Here is a 22,506-nt window from a genome sequence, read left to right as displayed (position 1 = left end):
GTCAGAAATCAACACAAACCCACATAAACTGATGAAGGTGACCACGCACTACACACCCCATATTAAAGAATGGGAGTTACAGACCCACATTTTCAGACAGGTTTTCCACATTCCCACAGAGGATCTCTGATTTATAATAAAATAATCCCACTCTTAAAACTCCCACCAGGTCCTGACAGAAACAGAATGAATTGCACATTCACATACAGCAGAAGAATCTGATGTGCGTAATCAACACAGTCAAACACACAGAGAGACATAGTTGTTACACCATTGAAATAGGATTTTGGGCCTGTCAAGTTCTGGCTCTCCAAGTGAGAACACACCTCGGGCCATTCATCTACCTCCTCCCCACATCTCTGTACATTCTTCATTTTCAATTCTTTCTTGAATCCCTCAATTGAAGCTGCCTCTCGTGCACTGTCAGGCCCCACATCCCCAGATCATAACCACTCGCTGCATGGCAAAGTTTCTCCTCCTGTATCCATTCCTTCTTTCCCCAATTCCCTCAAACCTGTTCCCTCTGCTTCTCAATCCTTCCAGCAGTTTCTCTCTGTCAACTCTGTCCAGACTCCTCATGATTCTGAATACTGTTATCAAATCTCCTCTCAACCTGCTCTGCTCCAAGGAAAGTGGTCCCAACTTCCCCAGTGTATCTCAATAATTGAAGTTCCTCATCCTTCACAATGTGACACACTTACATATGTTAGAGGCTACATATATTCATATGCAGAGCCCTGACAATTGATCCCAATCTCACAGACAGCACCACTTTCAAAAACAGCACTGAAGATAAACAGATGCAGAATTGGTGTCAAAGATTCCCAGATTTTGAGAATGATTCCCACATTCCCATTCAGTGCCAGTAGCTGACAGATACAGACTGAATTCCACTATCATATTGAGCAGCAGAGCACACTCAATGCCACAGACTGAAAGATATCCAGTCAAAATCACACTGATTCACACTGCCAGAGACTGACAAATACAGGATGAATCTCTCAGACAGTTGCAGAGACTGATAGGTACAGAATAAACCCAGTTCCCCAAATTGTGGCCGAGAAGGACAGCTACAACATTAATCCAAAACTGGCATATCATCGCAGGGAGAGAATGAATCCCGCGCTCACTCTCAGCCCCCACTAACTGGCAAATACACAATGAGTCTCCATCTGTCACATGCAGTCCCTGGGACTGAAAGATACAGAATGAACCCCACCTTCACAAACCAACATAGTGAGTAAATCCCACACACTCTGTATCAGAGTGAGTAAATCCCACACTCTCACTGTATCAGAGAGTGAGTAAATCCCACACTCACACACTGTATCAGAGAGTGAGTAAATCCCACACTCACACACTGTATCAGAGAGTGAGTAAATCCCACACTCTCACACTGTATCAGAGAGTGAGTAAATCCCACACTTCACACACTGTATCAGAGAGTGAGTAAATCCCACACTTCACACACTGTATCAGAGAGTGAGTAAATCCCACACTCACACTGTATCAGAGAGTGAGTAAATCCCACACTCTCACACTGTATCAGAGAGTGAGTAAATCCCATACTCACACACTGTATCAGAGTGAGTAAATCCCACACTCATACACTGTATCAGAGTGAGTAATTCCCACACTCACACACTGTATCAGAGAGTAAGTAAACCCCACACACACACACTGTGTCAGAGAGTGAGTAAATCCCACACTCACACTGTATCAGAGAGTGAGTAAATCCCACACTCTCACACTGTATCAGAGAGTGAGTAAATCCCACACTCTCACACTGTATCAGAGTGAGTAAATCCCACACTCTCACACTATCAGAGAGTGAGTAAATCCCACACACACTCACACACTGTATCAGAGAGTGAGTAAATCCCACACTCTCACTGTATCAGAGAGTGAGTAAATCTCACACACTGTATCAGAGAGTGAGTAAATCCCACACTCACACACTGCATCAGAGTGAGTAAATCCCACACTCTCACACTGTATCAGAGAGTGAGTAAATCCCACACACACTCACACACTGTATCAGAGAGTGAGTAAATCCCACACTCACACGCTGTATCAGAGAGTGAGTAAATCCCACACTCTCACGCTGTATCAGAGAGTGAGTAAATCCCACACTCTCTCACTGTATCAGAGTGAGTAAATCCCACACTCACACACTGTATCAGAGAGTGAGTAAATCCCACACTCTCACACTGTATCAGAGAGTGAGTAAATCCCAACCTCACACTGTATCAGAGAGTGAGTAAATCCCACACGCTCACACTGTATCAGAGAGTGAGTAAATCCCACACTCTCACACTGTATCAGAGAGTGAGTAAATCCCACACTCTCACACTGTATCAGAGTGAGTAAATCCCACACTCATACACTGTATCAGAGTGAGTAAATCCCACACTCACACACTGTATCAGAGAGTGAGTAAATCCCACACTCACACTCTATCAGAGAGTGAGTAAATCCCACACTCTCACACTGTATCAGAGTGAGTAAATCCCACACTCATACACTGTATCAGAGTGAGTAAATCCCACACTCACACACTGTGTCAGAGATTGGGTAAATCCCACACTCTCACTGTATCAGAGAGTGAGTAAGTCCCACACTCACACTGTATCAGAGAGTGAGTAAATCCCACACTGTATCAGAGAGTGAGTAAATCCCACACTCTCACACTGTATCAGAGAGTGAGTAAATCCCACACTCACACACTGTATCAGAGTGTGAGTAAATCCCACACTCACACACTGTATCAGAGAGTGAGTAAATCCTACACTTCACACACTGTATCAGAGAGTGAGTAAATCCCACACACACTGTATCAGAGTGAGTAAATCCCTCACACACACACTGTGTCAGAGAGTGAGTAAATCCCACACACACTGTATCAGAGTGAGTAAATCCCTCACACATACTGTTTCAAAGTGCCAGGGACCCAGGTTCCATTCTACCTTGAGTGATTGTGTGCTGTTTGCACGTCCTCCCCTTGTTTGCGCTTCCTCGCATGCTCCAAACGTTGGGTGGATTGACCATGCTGAATTGCCTGTTCGTGTCCCAAATGTTTTGGTTCGGGGGATTAGCAGGATAAATATGTAGGTTACCAAGATAGGTTCTGGGTGGGATGCTGTGTCAGAGAGTCGGTGCAGACTCGATGGGCCAAATGGCCTCCATCTGCACAGTAGCGATTGTATGACAGTTAAGGCTGAAATAGACAAATTTTGGTTTCTCAGAGAATCAAGGAGTAAAGTGGAGATGAAACCCACGATCTGAAACTCTCCAAGCAGCTGGTACGCCCACATCTGGAGCCTGCACTGACAGTTTGGAATCCACACTTTCAAAGAGAAATACAGCTGATAGAGAGAGTGCAAAGATGTTACCAGGAAAAGGGGAGGCATTTGGGGAATATTCTATGAGGGATTTAAGAGTTATTGAATTGCAATCTTTAGAGAATGCTGATTAATGGTTCAGTTCAAGTTGATAAATTGATACATTTTAATTTGACATGGAAGTATTCTATGAAAGATCTGACACTGGGAAGTTTCGAAGAACGAAAGGACCTTGGCATGTTTGTCCATAAATCTGGGAAGGCGGAAAGGCAGGTTAATAGGGTGGTGAAAAAGGCATATGTCACACTCCCCTATATCAATCGGGGAATAGATTACAAAAGCAAAGAGGTCATGATGGAGTTGTATAGAACTGTGGTGAGGCCAAAGCTGGAGCACTGTGTGCGGTTCTGGTCGCCACATTATAGGAAGGACATTGAGCGGGTGCAGAGGAGATTTACCAGGATGTTGCCTGGGATGGAACATTTAAGTTATGTTGGATAGACTTGGGTTTTTTTCATTGGAGCAGAGAAGACTGAGGGGCGACCTGATTGAGGTGTTCAAGATTATTAGGGGCATGGATAGGGAGCAGCTGTTCCCCTTAGTTGCAGGGTCAGTTCCGAGGGGAGACAAATTAAAAGCGAGGGGTGGGAGGTTTGGGGGGATGTGAGGAAAAACCTTTTTACTCAGAGGGTGGTGATGGTCAGGAATATGCTGCTTGGAGGTAAATAAATAAATGAGCCATGATCGAATTGAATGGTGGAACAGAGTCAATGTGCCATGTGGTCAATGTCTGTTCTGAATTGCTGTGTCCTTGTTACTGGAAGAGACGGATCCATGGATACTGAGGGAAATAAGGGTGGAAATTGCAGAGGCAATGGCTATTTTTTTTCTAACCTATCTAGTTATAGGGGTGGTGCCAAAGGACTGGAGAATTGCAAATGGTAAACACACCTCTTCAGAAAAGGCTATAAGAATTAGTCCAATCAGTTTAACATCAGCAATGTGGAATATTCTCCAAATAACAACCTGAGATAAAATTAACACTCACTTGTGCTAATGTACATTAATTAAGGAAAACCCCAATGTAATTACTAAGGATGAATTGTACTTGATGAACTTGCTCGAGATTTTCATGAGGGTGATGGAAAAGGCAAGGGTTCAAATCCCAGTCCTGACATTGTTTGGGGGAGGCAGTGGCGTCGTGGACAAGTAATCCAGAGATCCTGGGTAATGCTCTGGGGAGCTGGGTTCAAAACCCAAAAGGGCAAGTGGTGAAGTTTTAATTCAAGACAAATCTGGAATTAATTGTCGATTGTCATAAAACCCCATCTGGTTTACTAATGCCTTTTAGGGAATAAAATCTGCTGGGCAGGAGGAGTGTATTTGAATCAGCAAGTCTCGAGGTAACAAAAGCATGGATGAGGGTTTCAGGTACGGGTGAGTTCAGGTATTATCAACAATGTGTGAAGTTACACAGCTGGAAACAGGTGATCTTGATGCAGGTGTTCAGAATCTCATTTCTGTGTCTAATGATGTGCCAAGATTATGAAGGTTTGTTTCAGCCTCGACAGTGACCAGGGAGAGTGATGGAGTCATTGACTGGGAATGGAATTTGTGGTGGGACCTTTGGTCTTCTAGATATTTAATGGGGAATTCTCTGCTTATCTTGTACAGGATGTCGGATAAACAATCTAATAATTTAATAAGTGGGTTTGGTTCTGAGAGGTGATGGTGAGGTAGAACTGGTGATATCAGCATACATGTGAAAACTAGTACTGTTCTTCAGATAATGTCACCGAGGGGTAAGGTCTAGAAATAGGACGGAGCCAAGGATAGCTCCTTGGGGGATTCAGGAGGTAACAACACAGGAGTGGGAAGAGAAACCATTGCGGGTGATATTGTGCCTATGACCAGAAAGATAAGAATGGAACCAGGCGAGTGCAGTCTTACCCTGCTGCACAATCCCTCCTCATCCTTCTCAACCTGTCCATGCCTTTGACATGGTTGGCTGCACCATCCTGCTCCAATACCTTCCCACTGTCAGGTCAGTGTGCACAGCAGATGAAGATGTTAATGTACCTGACATCCTTGGGAAACGAATGATGAATGAAGGGCTGGGCCTCAGTAAACGGGTGTAGAGAAGGCCGAACTTCTCAATCATCTTCATCTCGGGCAGCAGCCCCTCCATCTCTGTGTGTGTGGTGAGATCAGTCCATTCTGCTCAGTCAGGAACACCCAGACTGACTGTAAGAGAGAGAGGCTGTAACGAGAACAAAACAATGGAGGAGATCCATTCAGAGTAACCAAGCCCTGGACCCAGACAGAGCACAGGAAGATCCCAGTATTTCTTCCTGGCCGATGCAGAGTGAGTTGTTCTAACCTGGTGTGGCACTGAGCCCCACACACACACCATAGGAGGAACCCAAGTCTCTCTGCTGATTGGTCTGACTACACGGGGTTTGCAGCGCCGCCACTGCTGAGATTGGGGAACTGCAGCGTGACATGTTTACATAGGAAGCCGCCATTTTTAACACTGAGCTGCGGATTGACAGCCGGGCAGGACAGGATTCCCGCTGCCAAAAGCCTTCACCCATCCGGAGTCCCCCCGCTGGCTCAGGATCCGGGCCCGGGGACTGAGGCCACTGGCCGGACATTTGCCGCCGCCCGGTGTCTGATGAGTCCAGTATAATCCCCACCCACTGTCCAATCACAGTCACCGGCCTGTGTCCGACAACTAAGGCAACTAATCAGCATTTGGGACATCCCTGTGATCCAATAGACGCTCTGCGCTGATTGAGTGACAGCTGCATTATCCAATCAGTGAGCTGCGCCTGTCTAATGTGCGCGAACAATGGAAATTACGCTTAATTCTGACTAATAGCAGAGTCATGATGTGGAGATGCCGGCGTTGGACTGGGGTAAACACAGTCAGAAGTCTCAACGTCAGGTTAAAGTCCCAACAGGTTTATTTGGTGGCAAACGCCACTAGCTTTTGGAGCGTTGCCCCTTCATCAGGTGAGTCGGAGTTCTGTTCACAAACATGGCATATAAAGACACAAACTTAATTTACAGAATAATGGTTGTAATGCGGGTCTTTACAGGTACTCGAGTCTTAAAGGTATAGACAATGTGAGTGGAGCGAGGGTTAAGCACAGGTTAAAGAGATGTATATTGTCTCCATCCGGGACAGAGGACAAACACGGGACACGGCGGACAGAATACCCTTCGTCGTCCAGTACTTCCCCAGAGCGGAGAAGCTACGACATCTTCTCTGGAGCCTTCAACATGTCATTGATGAAGACGAACATCTCGCCAAGGCCATCCCCACACCCCCATTTCTTGCCTTCAAACAACCGCACAACCTCAAACAGACCATTGTCCGCAGCAAACTACCCAGCCTTCAGGAGAACAGTGACCACGACACCACACAACCCTGCCACAGCAACCTCTGCAAGATGTGCTGGATCATCGACACGGATGCCATAATCTCACATGAGAACACCATCTCCCAGGTACATACACTTGCAACTCGGCCAATGTTGTCTACCTGATATGCTACAGGAAAGGATGTCCCGAGGCATGGTACATTGGGGAGACCATGCAGGCACTACAACAATGGATGAATGAACACCGCTCGACAATCACCAGGCAAGTGTGTTCTCTTCCTATTGGGGAACACTTGAGCGGTCACGGGCCTTTGATCTTCGGGTAAACGTTCTCCAAGGTGGCCTTCACGACACACGACAGCGCAGAGTTGCTGAGCAGAGACTGATAGCCAAGTTCCGCGCACATGAGGACGGCCTCAGCCGGGATCTTGGGTTCATGTCACGCTATCTGGACCCCCTGCGACTTGCGTGGGCTTGCAAAATCTCACTAACTGTCCCGGCTGGAGACAATACACATCTCTTTAACCTGTGCTTAACCCTCTCTCCACTCACATTGTCTGTCCCTTTGAGACATGATTATCTGTAAAGACTCGCATTCCAACCATTATTTTGTAAATTGAGATTGTGTCTTTATATGCCCTGTTTGTGAACTTAAATGCCACTCACCTGACGAAGGAGCAGCGAGCGCTCCGAAAGCGAGTGGCTTTTGCTACCAAATAAACCTGTTGGACTTTAACCTGGTGTTGTGAGACTTCTTACTGTAATAGCAGAGAGACGTGCTTCGCTCAACACCCCACCACATTACAATTCACATCAGTCTGAGCCAATCGAAGAACGACGCTGTAACACAGACACCAATCGCAATGCGGCGGTATTTTTCGACTCCAGCAGCATCCCTCCCAGCCCAGCGTCATTCAATTCAATCCGCGGCTGAAACCAATGAGAAATCAGAGAGCTGGAGGCAGGGAAAGAATCCTTAAACCAGGACCGCTATTAGAATTACCGTTGTACAACTCTAATTTACTGATGCTCGTTAAAGCAACAACAGGACTGGTGAAAGTCAGAGCGTAACAGAAATAGAACTCGGGGGAAAGGAAGGAGGAAATAAGTGGAGGAAACGCGATAGAAATGGAAGGGGAGGAAAACAAAATCGAGGCAGTGAGGTTTCGAGAGCAAATTTTCGAGCTGAGTCCCAGAGAACTGTGACACCCGGTTCAGTGTGAGACCCTGCAGACTTCAGGTGGGGAGGAATGAGCTCAGTAGTTATCAGATGCAGAGGGAAAACAAGGAGAGATGTCAAGCACAATGTGGGCGTGTGTTTAACTGAGCAGCCCGCTCTTCTATTGGTCGGGATCAGCGGCATCATTTCCATTGTTCGCTCCCATTCCAGAGGGACAGCGCTCACTGATTGGATAAAGTAGCTGTCACACAGTCAGCGCAGACCATCCATTGGATAATGGAGCGGTCCCACAGTCCGATTGGTTTGTCCAGCTGTCAGTCACAGTCCGGTGGCTGTGATTGGTCAATAGGTCGGTAAAGAGGGCAGAGGTGACCCAGGGCCGATCAGACACCGCGCGGAGCGGCAGCAAATGTCCGGCAGGTGGCTTCAGTCCCCGGGCCCGGACCCTGAGCCCGCGGCGGGGCTCCGGATGGGGAAGGGTTTTGGTAGCGGGAATCCCGTCCCGCCCGGCTGTAAATCCGGAGCTCAGGGTTTCCAATGGCAGCTTCCTGTGTAAACATTTCACGCTGCAGTTCCCCAGCCTCAGCAGCACCGGCGCTGAAAACCTCCTGGAGGCAGACCATTCAGCACAGAGACTGGGATCTTCCTGTGCTCTGTGTGAGGGGCTCAGTGCCACACCGGGTTAGAACACCTCACTCTGCATAATCAGTCAGTCTGGATGTTCCTGACTGTCATGATGTGGAGATGCCGGCGTTGGACTGGGGTAAACACAGTAAGAAGTTTAACAACACCAGGTTAAAGTCCAACAGGTTTATTTGGTAGCAAAAGCCACACAAGCTTTCGAGGCTCTGAGCCCCTTCTTCAGGTGAGTGGGAATTCTGTTCACAAACAGAACTTATAAGACACAGACTCAATTTACATGAATGATGGTTGGAATGCGAATACTTACAACTAATCCAGTCTTTAAGAAACAAAACAATGGGAGTGGGGAGAGCATCAAGACAGGCTAAAAAGATGTGTATTGTCTCCAGACAAGACAGCCGGTGAAACTCTGCAGGTCCACGCAACTGTGGGAGTTACAAATAGTGTGACATAAATTCTGATTCTAGGATCGCATGATAAAGACTCAGGAGGAAAAAAGCAGAAATATTTATGTGAAATAGTGTGACATAAACCCAATATCCCGGTTGAGGCCGTCCTTGTGTGTGCGGAACCTGGCTATCAGTTTCTGCTCCGCGACTCTGCGCTGTCGTGTGTCGCGAAGGCCGCCTTGGAGAACGCTTACCCGAATATCAGAGGCCGAATGCCCGTGACCGCTGAAGTGCTCCCCAACAGGAAGAGAACAGTCTTGCCTGGTGATTGTCGAGCGGTGTTCATTCATCCGTTGTCGCAGCGTCTGCATAGTTTCCCCAATGTACCATGCCTCGGGACATCCTTTCTTGCAGCGTATCAGGTAGACAACGTTGGCCGAGTTGCAAGAGTATGTACCGTGTACCTGGTGGATGTACCTCTCCCCACTCCCATTGTTTTGTTTCTTAAAGACTGGATTAGTTGTAAGTATTCGCATTCCAACCATCATTCATGTAAATTGAGTCTGTGTCTTATAAGTTCTGTTTGTGAACAGAATTCCCACTCACCTGAAGAAGGGGCTCAGAGCCTCGAAAGCTTGTGTGGCTTTTGCTACCAAATAAACCTGTTGGACTTTAACCTGGTGTTGTTAAACTTCTTACTGTGTTCCTGACTGAGCAGAATGGCCTGATCTCGCCACACACATTGAGATGGAGGAGCTGCCACCGAGATGAAGGTAAATGAGAACTCCAGCCTTCTCCACACTTGTTTTCTGAGGCCCAGCCCTTCCTTCATCATTAGTTTCCCCAGGATGTCAGGTACTGACATCTTCATCTGCTGTGAACACTGACTTGACAGTGGGAAGGTATTGGAGCAGGATGGTGCAGTTAACCATGTTAAAGGTGTGGAGAGGTTCAGAACAATGAGAAGGGATTGTTCAGCTGTGTAAGACTGCACTCACCTGGTTTCGGTTTTATCTTTCTGATCAGAGGCAGAATATCAGCTGCAATGGTTTCTCTTCCCATTCCTGTTCTGTTAACTTCCGAATCCCACAGGGATCTATCCTTGTCTCCCTCCTATTTCTCATTTGCACCTTACCTTTTTGTGACATTATCTGAAAACACTGTTGCTTTTCACATGTATGCTGATAACACGCAGCTCACAATCACCACTTACAACCAATCTCATGTTATGAAATTATTAGACTGCTTATTCGACATCCAGTACTGGATAAGCAGAGAATTCCCCATCTGAATATTCGGAGGACAAAGTTCCCACCACAGATTCTGCTCCAAGTCACTGACTCCATCTCTCTCTCCCTGGTCACTGTTTGAGGCTGAAGTAAACCCTCATAACCTTGGCACCTCATTAGACTCGGAAATGAGATTCTGAGCACGTACCTACTCCTTCACCAAGATCACATATTTCCAGCTGTGTAACATCACACATAGTCGATAATGCCTCAACTCACCCGTATCTGAAACCCTCATCCATGCGTTTGTTCCCTCGTGACTTGTCCATTCAAGCATTCTCCTGGATAAACTCATATTCACCACCAATTAGTTGATTCACAACTCTGCTTCCCTTATCAGAATTCACTCTAAGTCCGGTTCAGTCTGCAACTCCTAATCGCTGCGTGGTCTCAATGTTAAAATTCTCCTCCTTGCTTTCAAAACCCTTTATGGCCTTACCCCTCCCAATCTCTGCCTCCATCTTTCTTTCTTCCTTCCACCCTTCTTTTATTTCTCCCTTCTTTTATTCAAGAAAAGGAGTAGAAATAGCCCTGGAAATTATAGACCAGTGAGTCTAACCTCAATGGTTGGTAAGTTGATGGAGAAGATCCTGAGAGGCAGGATTTATGAACATTTGGAGAGGTATAATATGATTAAGAATAGTCAGCATGGCTTTGTCAAAGGCAGATCATGCCTTACGAGCCTGGTTGAATTTTTTGAGGATGTGACTAAACACATTGATGAAGGAAGAACAGTAGATGTAGTAAATATGGACTTCAGCAAGGCAGTTGACAAGGTGCCCTATGCAAGGCTTATTAAGAAAGTGAGGGGGCATGGGATCCAAGGGGACATTGCTTTGTGGATCCGGAACTGGCTTGCCCACAGAAGGCAAAGAGTGGTTATCGATGGGTCATATTCTGAATGGAGGTCAGTCACCAGTGGAGTGCCCCAGGGATCTGTTCTGGGACCCTTACTCTTTGTGATTTTTATAAATGACCTGGATGAGGAAGTGGAGGGATGGGTTGGTAAGTTTGCTGATGACACAAAGGTTGGAGGTGTCGTGGATAGTGTGGAGGGATGTCAGAAGTTGCAGCGAGACATTGCTAGGATGCAAGACTAGGTGGAGAAGTGGCAGATGGAGTTTAACCCAGATAAGTGTGAGGTGAATCATTTTGTCAGGTCAAATCGGATGGCGGAATATAATATTAATGGTTGGACTCTTGGCAGTGTGGAAGATCAGAAGGATCTTGGGGTCCGAGTTCATAGGACGCTCAAAGCAGCTGTGCAGGTTGAGGCTGTGGTTAAGAAGGCGTATGGTGTACTGGCCTTCATCAATCGAGGAACTGAGTTTAGGAGTCGTGAGATAATGTTGCAGCTATATAGGACCCTGGTCAGATCCCACCTGGAGTACTGTGCTCTGTTCTGGTCGCCTCATTACAGGAAGGATGTGGAAGCCATAGAAAGGGTGCAGAGGAGATTTACAAGGATGTTGCCTGGATTGGAGGGCACGCCTTATGAAGATAGGTTGGGTGAGCTCAGCCTTTTCTCCTTGGAGAGACGAAGGATGAGCGGTGACCTGATAGAGGTATATAAGATGTTGATAGGTATTAGAAATCATAGAAACCTTACAGTGCAGAAGGAGACCATTCGGCCCATCGAGTCTGCACCGACCACAATCCCACCCAGGCCCGACCTCCACATATTTACCCGCTAATCCCTCTAACCTACGCATCTAAGGACTCTAAGGGGCAATTTTTAACCTGGCCAATTAACCTCACCCGCACATCTTTGGACTGTGGGAGGAAACCGGAGCACCCAGAGGAAACCCATGCAGACACGAGGAGAATGTGCAAACTCCACACAGATGGTGACCCAAGCCGGGAATCGAACCCAGGTCCCTGGAGCTGTGAAGCAGCAGTGCTAACCACTGTGCTACCGTGCCGCCCCATGTTAAGGTCACTTGGTATTGATCGAGTATTGGTTCAGGTATTGGTCGAGTGGACGGTCAGAGGCTTTTTCCTCGGGCTGAAATGGGTGCCACAAGAGGACACAGGTTTAAGGTGCTGGGGAGTAGGTACAGAGGAGATGTCGGGGTAAGTTTTTCCACTGAGAGGGTGGTGGGTGCGTGGAATGGGCTGCCAGCAACGGTGGTGGTGGTGGATTCGATAGGGTCTTTTAAGAGACTTTTAGATAAGTACATGGAACTTAGTAAGATAGAGGGTTATAGGTAAGCCTAGTAATCGCTAAGGTAGGGACATGTTCGCCACAACTTTGTGGGCTGAAGGGCCTGTATTGTGTTGTAGTTTTTCTATGTTTCTATAGCTATCCCGTTCCTTTTTTTGCCTTCCCATTTCCACTCCTCCCAATTTCCGCAGCCCTGCTGTGGATTTAATTGACATCAGTGAAATGTAGTCGCTGAGTTTCCAACATCAGGAACTACATTTTGAAAGCACTGCATTGTCTGTGATATTCCTCTGCAAATGGTCAGAGTGCTGACCATTCGCAGCTCCACCAAGTCCCCCTCCCACCCCCCGGCCCCCTCTCCGACCCTTCCAGAATGGGTTGCTCTGAAATTTCAGAAATTCCCTGCGATGATTCTCGCTTCCCAATTCCTGAAATTCCCACCACTTCTCCCAGCCTCATCCTATCTCCAAACACCTTGTCCTGGAATACACTGACCCTTAAGAGAAAGAAGACACGATATGGAGTTGTGATAAATGCAATAAGTTTTATTTCAGAGTGCAGCCCATTTTTCAGACAGCAGTAAGTCAGGGTCAGGGATTAGTGGACAGAGCAAATCAAATAGGAGACTGTTTCCAAAGAAGGAAGATTTCATTCAGTGAGAACTTGGAGAGCTCGAGCTGCTGCGAATCCATCCCTGTATCTTTCACGATATTGGAACGCAACATAGTGGCTTGACGGATTTTGGGAAAAGAGACTCCTCCATTTCCTTACAGGCCTCTTCACGAATTTGTCCTCCAAACTGATCGCAATTCTCCTTGTCCACTACAATGCAAAATGAAAAGTGAATGGAGAGATGGTTTTGCACACAGAGGGAGAGAGAATAATGTGAAAGTCTCGTTACTGATCCTGTCACTGTGACTGGGCCTGGGCGGCACGGTAGCACAGTGGTTAGCACTGCTGCTTCACAGCTCCAGGGACCCGGGTTCGATTCCCGGCTTGGGTCATTGTCTGTGTGGAGTTTGCACATTCTCCTCGTGTCTGCGTGGGTTTCCTCCGGGTGCTCCGGTTTCCTCCCACAGTCCAGAGATGTGCGGGTTAGGTTGATTGGCCAGGTTAAAAATTGCCCCTGAGATGCGTAGGTTAGTGGCATTAGGGGTTAAAATATGTGGGGGTAGGGCCTGGGTGGGATTGTGGTCGGTGCAGACTCGATGGGCCGAATGGCCTCCTTCTGCACTGTAGGGTTTCTGTGATTTCTGTGACTCCGGATCAGACATCAACCTTAACTCTTTTATATTTAATATAAGCCCACACTTCCCTTCCTCCCCTCGACTAGTACACACTCACTCTCTGCCCTGAAGGACAGTCCAAGGGATTTTCCTCAGAGCAGACCCCACCACACCCACAATCTAAGAGCAGAGGGAGACATAAAAGATCTGACATTAATAGAGAACCAGTCTCATAGGTAAATTCCTTGAATGTTCAGTCACTGAACATGTTTACCAGTAGGAGAGTCAAATTGAGCCCTTGAAGCCCTTGAAGTCAGAACGGGCGGGCTCAGCGACAGAAGCACAATCAGCAAGAAAAGAGTTTTCATCATCTTCAGTGGAGTTCCTCAGAAAGCTGGAACAGAAATCTTCTGTACCTAATCTCGGGGAGTTTGCAGTTTTTATAGTCACACACATGGGGAGTGACTCTGCTGTCTGAATGTATTAGAGGACAAAACGCGTATCCCTTCCTGCCACATCCTCATTTCTACAAATGTAGCCTTTAAGCAAGAATTCTCCGTGCTATTAACACCTGCAAGCTGGCCAGCAGTTTTACATGGCTGGTAATCCAGCTGGTCTGCCTCTCTTAAAGGCGAGCTAGACTTATTGTCTGGAAGCTGTTACTGATTTGCAGAGATTGTGAAATGGAGGAACACAGGAGAGTGAGAGAGAGAGAGAGCTCCTGGCGTCGTGGATGCTGCAGTTCAGGGCTCGGCGGGAGGGGAGAGTTCACTACTCTGCGGATATGCTGGGGTGGGAGGCACTAAAATAGCACCATCAGAAGGCAGTTAGGGATGTCTAATTCATAGGAACCCTATAGTACAGAAAGAGGCCATTCAGCCCATCGAGTCTGCACCGACCACAATCCCACCCAGGCCCTATCCCCATATAGTTTACCCGCTAATCCATGCATCCCAGGTCACTAAGGGGCAATTTTAGCATAGCCAATCAACCTAACCCGCACATCTTTGGACTGGGAGGAAACCGGAGCACCCGGAGGAAACCACGCAGACACGAGGAGAATGTGCAAACTCCACACAGACAGTGACCCAAGCCGGGGATCGAACCCAGGTCCCTGGAGATGTAAAGCAGCAGTGCTAACCACTGTGCTACCATGCCGCCCTTGTGGTCTAACCAGAGGTTTCTAAGTATTCATCATAATTTCCCTGTTTTTGTACCCGATGATCCCCTTTGTGAAGCCCCAAAAGCCCAATTGTTTTGCTGTTAACCCCCTCAATACATTCTGCCACCTTGAAAGACCATTGTACAGAAATCCGCTACGTCCCAAAGACCCTGAACACTCTTCTGAACTGACTTCCTCTCCTCTACATTCTTTCCATAATGCATCACCTCACATTCCTCTGTATTAAATATTTAGTGCAGACTTTTAAATGATTCCTTTCCCATTTACTCCTGCACAGCATTTCAATTATTGACTGGACTGTATTTCTTGAGTGAAATAGATTTTTCCTGAAGTCTATACATCTTCATTTAAATAATTCTCAATGTTGTTCTCTCTCTTTGTTTGTTAATATTATTTTCCAGTTCATCTTTCCAAGTTGGATTCCCAGCACCTAACAAGAAGTTTTTTCAATACATGACATTGTGCTTTCCCTGACTTCACTCTTTTTCAATCATTATAATCAATGGGTTTGCTTGTGAGTAATAATGCCTCGATTTTCAGTGAAACTTTAATGTTGTTCTCTGCTCTCCTCACTGGAAGCAGCTGGAGGCAGCCCTGAATTCTCTTTTAACCTTCAGAGGTTCTGGGGGAGAAATGCGGCTTGAACACAGGGTAAATCCCCAATTCCAGTTTTCAACTTCCCCTCCCTCTCCCTCACTCATTCCTTGCTTTGAAATCTCTACGGATTATCATACTGTGAATTTCACTCATTCCCTAGCTTTGTTGAAACAGTTTCCTCGAACGTCATTCTAATATTTGTTATCCTGCAGGACGTTTTTGTTCGTGTTATGTAACCAGGATGTGCTTTACCCTTCCCTGAGGCAATAGTGTGCTGTATGGGAAAAGCTCCACACATCTGAAGCAATTCCCTGCCAACCATTAAAATGTTTTTGATGAATTTGGAAAATTGATCATTTAATTCAGTTACAGAGATATGCAGTCAAAAATAAAGTTATAAAAAGCAAACTTTATAAGATACACCGGACAGAATACTTCACAGGTGTAAGGACATTCAAACACATCTGAAATGGGAACAGGAATAGGCCGTGAAGCCTCCGGAACCTGCGCTGATACTTAATATGATAATGACTGGTCTTCTATCTGAAGTCAACCTTCCAGATACACCCCTTATCCCTTTATCCTCTTGGTATCCAAACATCTATCATATTGTCTCCTAAATATACCCAATGCCTGAGCGTCTACAATCATCTGGGATAGGAAACGCCAAAGAGTCACAGTCATTTCAACAATAAATTTTCCTTGATCTTTGTTACTAATGACTGATCCTTAATATAAGAATGAGTCCTGTGGTTCTACATTCCCCATGCAGCACATATCCATAAGTGAGTGGCTATATCTCCCACATAGGATGGAATAGAGTTAGTTCTGGAGATCGGAAGGCAGAACTGCAGAAAAACATTGGAATGAAAAGCAAAGGTTCCTCTCGATTTCATCCCTATCTTGTTGTACTTGAAGCCATGGATGGAGCCTGGAACATTCAGGCAGCTCATTTCAAACAGGAAATGGAGAAGCTGGATTCATCAGAAAGCAATGTGTTAGACTGCAGGCTGGGTTCAAGTGGAAAGGTTTGTTTTCACACTGACCTGAAACAACATCAATTTTATTTTTTAGGGTAGACATGGGTAGAGAGGGGAAAGAAACAGATTGAAAGGAAACAGACATTGTGAAGACAGGATTACGGAGAGTGGAGAAGAAAGACAATGGGACAAAGAGAAAGGAAGAGAAATTCTTAATGAGAGAAGAGAGAATGAATGAGCGGGATGAGGTAGAGAAAATTAAGAGGGAAAGAGGAGGTAGCAGGGGATGCAGAAGCCAAAAGATGGAGAATGCAGAAGCAAGAAGGGAAAATGAGAATTGAATGAAAAGCAAGGGTCAGAGAATAGAAAGTGGGATGACTCGAGAATAAGCAGAGGGGGAGAAATGCTGGAAGACTGAAAGGAAATGAACTAGGAGTGGCACAATCAGAAAGAGAGATAGAGCAGAGACAGAGATGAGGGGCTTCACCTTAACTTGAGGAAAATGTTTCCTTTAGGATTCATTCAGCTGAAGAATTAGTTTCTTTTTCTCTATCGAATTTCATCCTATATTCAGCTTATCATTACCAAAGATTGTCTCTTCATCTGCGAATGTTTAGAGGCGACAATACTCTTCGACACAATCGGTCCTCATAGAACCATAGAAAATTACAGCTCAGAAACAGGCCTTTTGGCCCTTCTTGTCTGTGCCGAACCATTTTATGCCTAGTCCCACTGACCTGCACTTGGACCATATCCCTCCACACCCCTCTCATCCATGAACCCGTCCAAGTTTTTCTTAAATGTTAAAAGTGACCCCGCATTTACCACTTTATCTGGCAGCTCATTCCACATTCCCACCACTCTCTGCGTGAAGAAGCCCCCCCTAATATTCCCTTTAAACTTTTCTCCTTTCACCCTTAACCCATGCCCTCTGGTTTTTTACTCCCCTAGCCTCAGCGGAAAAAGCCTGCTTGCATTCACTCTATCTATACCCATCAAAATGCCCTTCTCTGGCCCATTTTATCGAAATGAAATTTTTCAAAATCTTTCACTAATGTAAAGCCCAGAATCAGGCCACCCCTCAGCCTTGTTATTACAAGAAAAGAAAGATGCAAACAGTCAAAACTTTACCAGGCCTTTCCTTTGTTCTTAATGATTCTTCTTTTTATGGGCTTTGGATTTCACCTGCAGGACCAACATTTGTTGCCCTTCCCGAATTGCCCTTCAACTGAGAGTGGCTTGCTCGCCCATTTCAGAGGGCAGGTAAGAGTCACCCACATTGCTCTGTGTCTGGAGACACATGTGCCCAGACGAGGTAAGGAGGGCAGACTGACTTATCTAAAGTGCACTGGCGAACCAAATGAGGTTTTATAACAGTCGACGGTGGTTTCAAGGCGGCCATTACTGAGGCCAGTTTTTCAATTCCAGATTGATCAAATCAGTGAATTTAAATTTGACCAGCTGCCACGGTGGGATTCACTCCGTGTCCGCAAAAATTAGTGCGGGCCTCTGGATTACCAGCGCAGTGACATTGCCTTTCATCCCTGTAAACAAAAACAGTTCATTCAGTTCATTATTAAACCTCTTCCTGAGGAGAATAGAGTCCCCATCCCACAGAATTCTATTAAACCTATTGCTGCAAAGCCTGTTGCTCCATTCGGGAGCATCAATAATTTATTAAGATTACACAGATGAGATTGATTTCTTAGGAGCTCAATAAATTAATGATATGAGAAAATTGTATGAACCAAACAACAAGGAAATACTTCCTGAAAAGGCGCCCTGCAATGTTTGCAAGAAAATGCATAACTTACAGCTGATGAGTAACATGGTGGTTTTCCGGATCTTTTCAGGATAAAGTGATCGCCACAGGACTCTAACGTACAATCTTCTGATATCATCATCATGATCACCGAAGTCAGACGCCTTGTCCATTCGGCCACGCGATCAGCACATGCATTAATGCAGCGGGCGTTAGCGCCATGTGAATAACTACCATGGTTATATTCATTGTCAGTTCTATTTTTGGATGTTCCGCTGATTTCCAGATACCAGAAACTTGAAGGGAAAACTCCAGCTTCTCTCAACTGCGGAAAACTAAAGTCCACTTCTAACATTCTTGGGTGCTGTCTGTGTGGAGTTTGAAATCAAAAGAGAAAATGCTGGAAAATCTCAGCAGGCCTGGCAGCATCTGTAAGGAGAGAAGGAGCTGACGTTTCGAATCCAGATGACACTTTGCATGGAGTTTGCACGTTCTCCCTGTTTCTGCCTGGGTTTCCTTCAGGTGTTCCGGTTTCCTCCCAGTTTCAACAACGTGCAGATGAGGTGGATTGGCCAGACTATATTGACCCTTAGTGTCAGGGGGATTAGCAGGGTAATTACGTTGTGGTTACAGGGTTGGGGAGGGATATTCTGTGAGAGAGCCGGCGCAGAATCAGTGGGCAGAATGGCCTCCTACCGCACTGTAGGGATCCTCTGCCTCCTACACAGCCTGCCTGAAACATTCAACACCTATTCCCGAATCTCCATGCTTGCAGTTAATAGAACCATAGAAAACCATAGAAAATTACAGCTCAGAAACAGGCCTTTTGGACCTTCTTGTCTGTGCCGAACCATTTTATGCCTAGTCCCACTGACCTGCACTTGGACCATGTCCCTCCACACCCCTCTCATCCATGAACCCGTCCAAGTTTTTCTTAAATGTTAAAAGTGACCCCGCATTTACCACTTTATCCGGCAGCTCATTCCACACTCCCACCACTCTCTGCGTGAAGAAGGCCCCCCTAATATTCCCTTTAAACTTTTCTCCTTTCACCCTTAACCCATGCCCTCTGGTTTTTTTCTCCCCTCGCCTCAGCGGAAAAAGCCTGCTTGCATTCACTCTATCTATACCCATCAAAATCTTATACAGCTCTATCAAATCTCCCCTCAATCTTAGAACCATAGAACCATAGAAAATTACAGCTCAGAAACAGGCCTTTTGGCCCTTCTTGTCTGTGCCGAACCATTTTATGCCTTGTCCCACTGACCTGCACTTGGACCAGATCCCTCCACACCCCTCTCATCCATGAACCCGTCCAAGTTTTTCTTAAAATAGAACCATAGAAAAATAAAGCGACCGCGACAGGACTCGAACCTGCAATCTTCTGATATCATCATCATAACCACCGAAGTCAGACGCCTTATCCATTAGGCCACGCGGCCAACACGCTCCAGGGAATAAAGTCCCAACCTATTCAATCTCTCTCTGTAACTCAGCTTCTCAAGTCCCGGCAACATCCTTGTGAACCTTCTCTGCACTCTTTCAATCTTATTTACATCCTTCCTGTAACTAGGTGACCAAAACTGTACACAATACTCCAAATTCGGCCTCACCAATGCCTTATATAACCTTACCATAACACTCCAACTTTTATACTCGATACTCCGATTTATAAAGGCCAATGTACCAAAGGCACTCTTTCCGACCCTATCCACATGTGACGTCACTTTTAGGGAATTCTGTACCTGTATTCCCAGATCCCTCTGTTCAACTGCACTCTTCAGAGTCCTACCATTTACCCTGTACGTTCTTCTTTGGTTTGTCCTTCCAAAGTGCAATATCTCAGAATTGTCTGCGTTAAATTCCATTTGCCATTTCTCAGTCCATTTTTCTAGTTGGTCCAAATCCCTCTGCAAGCTTTGAAAACCTTCCTCACTGTCCACTACACCTCCAATCTTTGTATCATCAGCAAACTTGCTGATCCAATTGACCACATTGTCATCCAGATCATTGATATAGATGACAAACAACAATGGACCCAACACCGATCCCTGTGGCACACCACTAGTCACAGGCCTCCACTCAGAGAAGCAATCCTCCACAACCACTCTCTGGCTTCTTCCATTGAGCCAGTGTCTTATCCAATTTACTACCTCCCCATGTATACCTAGCGACTGAACCTTCCTAACTAACCTCCCATGAGGGACCTTGTCAAAGGCCTTGCTGAAATCCAGGTAGACAACATCCACCGCCTTCCCTTCATCCACTTTCCTGGTAACCTCCTCGAAAAACTCTAATAGATTGGTCAAACATGACCTACCACGCACAAAGCCATGTTGACTCTCCCTAATAAGTCCCTGTGTGTCCAAATATTTGTAGATCCTATCCCGTATCACACCTTCGAATAACTTGCCCACCACCGACGTCAAACTTACTGGCCGATAATTTCCCGGATTTCTTTTGGAAGCTTTTTTAAACAACGGAACAACATGAGCCACCCTCCAATCATCCGGCACCTCCCCCGTGAATACTGACATTTTAAATATGTCTGCCAGGGCCCCTGCAAGGTCAACACTAGCTTCCCTCAAGGTCCGTGGGAATACCCTGTCCGGTCCTGGGGATTTATCCACTCTGATTTGCCTCAAGACAGCGAGCACCTCCTCCCCTTTAATCTGGAAAGGTTCCATGGCCTCCCTACCAGTTTGCCCTATTTCCGTAGACTCCATGCCCGTTCCCTCAGTAAATACGGATGCAAAAAAACCATTTAGTATCTCCCCCATCTCTTTTGGTTCCATACACAGTCTACCACTCTGGTCTTCAAGAGGACCAATTTTATCCCTCACTATCCTTTTGCTCCTAACATACCTATAGAAGCTCTTTGGATTTTCCTTCACTCTGTCTGCCAAAGCAACCTCATGTCTTCTTTTAGCCCTCCTGATTTCCCTCTTAAGTAGCTTCTTGCACTTTTTATACTCCTCGAGCATCTGATCTGTTCCTTGCTGCCTGTACATTTCATACAACTCTCTCTTCCTCTTAATCAGTGTTACAATCTCCCTCGAGAACCAAGGTTCCTTATTCCTATTTACTTTGCCTTTAATCCTGACAGGAACATACAAACTCTGCACTCTCAAAATTTCTCCTTTGAAGGCCTCCCACGTTCCATTTACATCCTTACCAGAGAACAGCCTGTGCCAATCCACACTTCCCAGATCCCTTCTCATTTCATCCAATTTGGCCTTTTTCCAGTTCAGAACTTCAACCCGAGGACCAGATCTATCCTTATCCACGATCAGGTTGAAACTAATGGCATTATGATCACTGGATCCAAAGTGTTCCCTCACACTCACATCCATCACCTGCCCTAATTCATTTCCCAATAGGAGATCCAATATCGCATCCTCTCTAGTTGGCCTCTATATACTGATGTAATAAATTCTCCTGAACACATTTTACAAACTCTACCCCGTCTAAACCTTTAACATTATGCGAGTCCCAATCTATATGTGGAAAATTAAAATCCCCTACTATCACAACTTTGTGTTTCTTGCAGTTGTCAGCTATCTCTCCGCTGATTTGCTCCTCCAATTCTCGCTGACTATTGGGTGGTCTATAATACAAGCCCATTAATGTGGTCATACCTTTCCTGTTTCTCAGCTCCACCCATAGGGCCTCTGTAGACAAGCTCCCTAATCTATCCTGCCTGAGTACCGCTGTAACATTTTCCCTGACCAACAATGCCACCCCCGCCCCCCCACCTTTTATCCCTCTGCCTCTATCCCGCCTGAAACATTGGAACCCTCCTCTGCCTCTATCCCGCCTGAAACATTGGAACCCTAGGGGTTAATGTCGTAACTTCCCCTATGTACCTTAGTTCAATATGTTTTTTACATGTCTCTTACACCACTCAATCTCATGTGCTGCAAAGAGAATACACTCCAAATTATCCAACGAAACCTTGTAGCTAAAATCTCTCATCACTGGATCCAAACCAGTAAATCTCCTTTTCTCCCTCCGAAGGACCCTCACACAATTTCTAAAGTGTGGTTACCAGGTCTCGTTGTGATTCTAAAACAGCCGCAGTTGATCCGAGCTTTATAAAGATTGAGCATAGCTTCCCTGCTTTTATATTCAGTGTCCTCATCGATGAAGCCGAAGATCCAATCCACTTCCCGAACAACTCTCCCAAGATCTCCTCTCACGTTCAAAGATCTCTCTGAACCTCAGGTCCCTCTGATCCTGCAATCCTGTGTAGAACTGGACCATTCAGAGTGGCAGGGTGGCACAATGATTGACACAGTGGTTAGCATATTGCCTCACATAATTAGTCCCGGGTTCCATTCCAGTTCACTGTCTGCTTTGAATTTGCA

General features: G+C 46.0%; 1 long non-coding RNA gene and 1 other non-coding gene across 2 annotated transcripts in view; one reads left to right on the top strand and one right to left on the bottom strand.

Annotated features, from left to right (window-relative positions):
• Positions 1–22,506, top strand: part of LOC144485434 (uncharacterized) — a 664,084-nt gene that overhangs the window by 10,233 nt on the left and 631,345 nt on the right. The gene's annotated exons all lie outside the window — the stretch shown is intronic.
• trnar-ucg (transfer RNA arginine (anticodon UCG)) lies at positions 19,493–19,581 on the bottom strand. Its single transcript is given in 2 exon segments — positions 19,493–19,528; positions 19,545–19,581. It is a non-coding gene; the product is annotated as a tRNA-Arg (tRNA).

This window comes from Mustelus asterias, unplaced genomic scaffold (assembly GCF_964213995.1).
Source record: "Mustelus asterias unplaced genomic scaffold, sMusAst1.hap1.1 HAP1_SCAFFOLD_194, whole genome shotgun sequence".
Lineage (NCBI taxonomy): Eukaryota > Metazoa > Chordata > Chondrichthyes > Carcharhiniformes > Triakidae > Mustelus > Mustelus asterias.
The sequence above is the reverse complement of the archived record's forward strand: the minus strand, read 5'-3'. Positions and strand labels throughout refer to the sequence as shown.